Source organism: Artibeus jamaicensis, unplaced genomic scaffold, assembly GCF_021234435.1.
Source record: "Artibeus jamaicensis isolate MK-2021 breed Jamaican fruit bat unplaced genomic scaffold, CSHL_Jam_final contig_3214, whole genome shotgun sequence".
NCBI lineage: Eukaryota > Metazoa > Chordata > Mammalia > Chiroptera > Phyllostomidae > Artibeus > Artibeus jamaicensis.
This window is the reverse complement of record NW_026521760.1, coordinates 3,643,347-3,647,681: the sequence shown is the minus strand read 5'-3', so window position 1 is coordinate 3,647,681 and position 4,335 is coordinate 3,643,347. Positions and strand designations below refer to the sequence as shown.

At 38.0% G+C, this 4,335-nt stretch overlaps 1 pseudogene; it reads right to left on the bottom strand.

Moving 5' to 3' along the window:
• Positions 1 to 216: 216 nt before the first annotated feature.
• On the bottom strand, positions 217 to 330 carry LOC119055611 (uncharacterized; annotated as a pseudogene).
• Positions 331 to 4,335: the final 4,005 nt, after the last annotated feature.

The following is a 4,335-nucleotide window of genomic DNA, read 5'->3' as shown; positions in this document are numbered from 1 at the left end:
AAAAATGAGCATCACCATCAAAATCAAAGAAATCAGACTGTCAAGAATGTATGTTGAAAGATTTGACTAATGAATTCAAATTGGAATGTCTGCTCCACAAAATAAGAATTAAAAAAAGTACAAACATGATATTTTCCTCTCTCTGAGCAATAGGAAAAAACCTAGGCACATATGATGGTGTCCTTTTCTTTCTCTTTCTTATTTTTTTATGTAACTCCTTGTCCCCCCCATTCACAACACAGACCAGGCAAAGGGCCTGGGCTGAGGCGTGTATGGGTAGGTTTACTTTGCCTCCTCTTTCTGGTGGCATTTTCAACAATAAAGGAATAGTGGCTCATCTACAGACAAAGACATTCTTAAATTTGCTATTTACACATACACATATATTGACAGAATCTAGAATATATAGAAATTTATCTCTGAGACAGGCGCTTACAAATTTTTGTGGATAATTTTAAGCACAGTGTGAATAATAATCCATTTTTCCTTAATAAAAATGTCTTAATGACAAAGTAAAAGCACTTTTTTCTCCTAATTAAGGGCCACATGCTGTGTTTGCAGTGATCACAGGGTCTCATTAGAGCCCAGTGAAGTCTGGGTATCAGTCATGTTAAATGGGGACTATACGCACAGTCCCACATGTTCTATGAATCCATATCTTTTACAAGGCGTTGCAGTCCAATTTTTCCACTGCAACCTGAGTTGTAGGAATCGGTGTTAGCACTTGACATGTGAAATCATTTTTTCCTCAGAGGTATGGGAGATGAGGACAGGGTAAGACGTGTTAGGCGGTGGGGAGCTCAAGACAGTAAGACATGTCCACTCTTTGAAAAGTGATTTAATGCCTTTCTATAAAAATTTACCATGAGAAACTCAGTGTAATTTTCAGGCATTTACAAAGAACATGTGCAGGATTTCTAACATCCGTGCTGCATGGGTAGTCTTCCTATTCCAGAAAGAAGATTTAAAAAAAAAAAAGAAGTATTTGAAAATCATGAATGTATGACTTACTGGGCAGTGACTGTTTTACCTTGTGGACTTTATATCATGGTTAGACCAGCAAACGGGGAATGGAAGCCACTGCCTGTAAATGGAAGCCAACAAGCATCAGATAATTCTTCTGGTAAACTTTAGAGCGCCAGCGCTTCCCACCACCTGGTATTGACACTTTTGTGCAATCGCCCCATTCCCCTTGAGCGCAGGTGGGACCTCTGAATTGTTTCTAATCTATAGAATATGCAAATGTATCAGCATGAATCTCCTGTGATTAGGTTGTATTTTATAAGGCTCCATCCAGCAGACTGGAGGGAAAGACCCTCCTTGTTGGCTTCATGGGGTGAGGAACTATATGGGAGAAGTCCACAGGATGAGAAAGTACAGGAGTCTCTAGGACCTGAACTAATTCCAGTTGATGATGGCAAAATACCACCCTCCTTCATGTACAGTTACTGGGAACCACCCAATGTGACTTTTAACAATTTAAAATAAACAGCTTAGGACTTAACAAAATGTCTTTCTGTATGGCTAAATTATTCTTGGCCCTTTTTAAAAACTAAAGTCAGAAATCATAGAATTTTTAGAGTTGAAGAATTCCAGAGGTTGCAGACACATGTTCACAGGACCAGACAAGGGATATCAATGAGCTGCAGGGAAACGTAGTAGTGCAGGGGCTGCAGAAAAGGTGACTGCGTCATGAGCTTCAGCGTTAGAAACCTGACCACGAGCAGCAGGGCTGTGGTACCCCAGGAAGCGCACCCCCACCGGGTACATGGCTTAGCAGCTCCTCGCCTACAAGTAATCATTGGCTCCAGTGTTACTAGATCTTGTCATTTTTATTTTTTAGAAAAACCGAAATCATGAATTATTATTAAGTAAAAAGAACATCTGATTACTAAACATTGAAAAGCTAGTTATTACAAGTTTTTAAGGACTGCCTTGAAAATGAGGTGCTGGTCAAATAAGACATTCGCTGTGATTTGACCCAAGCCCTCATCTTAGAGCCAAGGAAATAAGGGTCCAAAATGAGTAAATTACTTGTAAAAGGCGCTACAGTCAGGAAATCAAAGACTTGGTAATTATAACCCCAACTCATGCATCTGGAAACTACAGTATGAAATTAGAAATTAAGGATTCACATGCAATTTTTTAGTATAAATTATTAATTTTGTTAACTGGCTATAGCAAGATAGAGAGATGGTTTTACAGTAGAAAATGGCATGCCTATGAGGTTAAAAGATTCATTTTTAAAATTCAGACATTCCAAAGACAAAAGCAAAATAAATGCAAAATTCATTCAGTCTAAGCATGACAAATCACTATTTATTAGTCATGTGCAACCCTCCATTGTATTAAATATTCATGACTTCAGAACAAGGCTGTCAGCTTTCTCCTTTGTCTGAATCGCATTGCCTTCCACAAACTGGGTGATGTCAGATGATAGCTGAGTTTCTTGGGATACTGCCAATTAAGAGTCACAGTAAAGGTATTCCTCCCTAGGGTTCACAAGGAGTAATGGGGCAAAAGAAACCCAGCATCCCCTCTCTAAGTGCAGAATCACTCAACCTTTCACTGCACCCCAGCTTTGATTTATGAATTGGTGGCATATGGCTCAGCCTTCAGCAGGTCTGACCATTTCAGAGATAACTGCCTGGGTGTGAAAGTGTGAATGGTCGATAATAACATTATTGTGTACTGGGTGGTCAATAGGCATACACATTCATGTGAATTACAACTCAGACCTACAGGGTGGCACTTACACTCAGAGTGCCTAATAATGTAATGTAGAAGAATAAAAAAAAATAGTGAGCTAGTAGCCAATTTTCCTTGTCAGGAAAACTCAGTGGATTACTAGATATGTATTATATATCTGTGTTTATCTAGTATAATAGTAAGAAGTTTAATAATTTAGATCCAGCATTATTGATAAGAATTGAAGGAGTGGTAATATAGTGAGCCTGAAATAGTGACTAAAAAAGCATTTAGAGGCTTTGGGATACATTACAGATTCTTTTTACTCATCACATTTACTCTGCTAAACCCTTTTGGTAGGGATGAGTCACTAAGTAGCTTTAGGAAAAAACGTGGAGGTGCTGGGAAAGTAACCAAACATACTTTAAGTTCATTGTTTGAACACCTCCCACTCATTAACAAAAGATTGGGGGTTACTGACCTGACCTTTGAAGGACATTTCATTCTAATTTCTGCTCCCAGTAGGACAGTCTTCCCTCCAAGCAGTCTCTTCCAAAATATTGAAAAATTAATTACTTTTCTTTTGATATTAAAAATGTGTATTAAAGTAATATCTGCACAAATTTTAAAACAAAAACTAGTAGAGAACACCTTATTTTGAAAGGCAATGAATCATTGTCATACTTTTTCTATCCCCTATTTTCTGCTGGTAAAGGGGAAACTGTTTTAATTATGCTAATTTTTTTGTTTCCATTATGTTATTATCTCCCAATCTTAGAAGAAAATATTATACAATTACTTTCAGATATATTAACTTTCACTTGTCATTTACTGACTTTTGCTCTAATAAATCAGGATAAAACTGTCTTTCTAGCAGTACTCCCCCGGTTCACCATTGGGTAGAGGGGGTCAGTCCTCATCCTATTTCTCCTTGTGGAATAACATTTCAAAAGTAGGAGAAAAAAGGTTCAACTAGTAACATTCTTTTCCTCATAGAATGTCTCTTATCTCATTGCCAAGGACTCTGCTATTCCAGGCACCACAAATTGGGATTCTACAGAAGCATTAGAGGGTTGAAACCAAAAAATTTGATTGAAGGTACTGGCTGGCAAGTCAATTGCAATGATTATCTTCTCCATCCTTCTGTTTGTCCTAGTTTAAAGCCTGAGCAAACCATTCTAGGAAATGTTTTAAAGATTCCTTTATCAAACATTAATGATGTATTTCAGTAGACTTCCATGGTCTCTCTTCTTGACTTCTTTCACATTGAGTTTCAGCTTCACTCTCTTCTCTGTCAGTGGTTTAGGCTACACTTCTATTCAACTTATAGGACCAAGTTGCTTTTGTCTCATTATTTAGCCATTTTGTCATCATCAATGAAATTGTTCTGTATTTCTGCTATATTCTCACTTCATTTTTATTCACATTTAGACATGATGTAGTGGAAAGCACTAACTTCCAGAAACAAGCAACCTGGCTTTCCAGTTCTTAAGTTGAATGCATGGCCTGGGACACATCCAAAAAAAGAGGTGGTTAAATAAGCCCTAAGCCCTGAGCATCCGCCTTGCTTCACCTGGTTGTGGTGGTTAGCGTCTCAGCTCTCAGGGATGACATTAGTCCCTATGCACCTTTTGGCCACACTTTTGT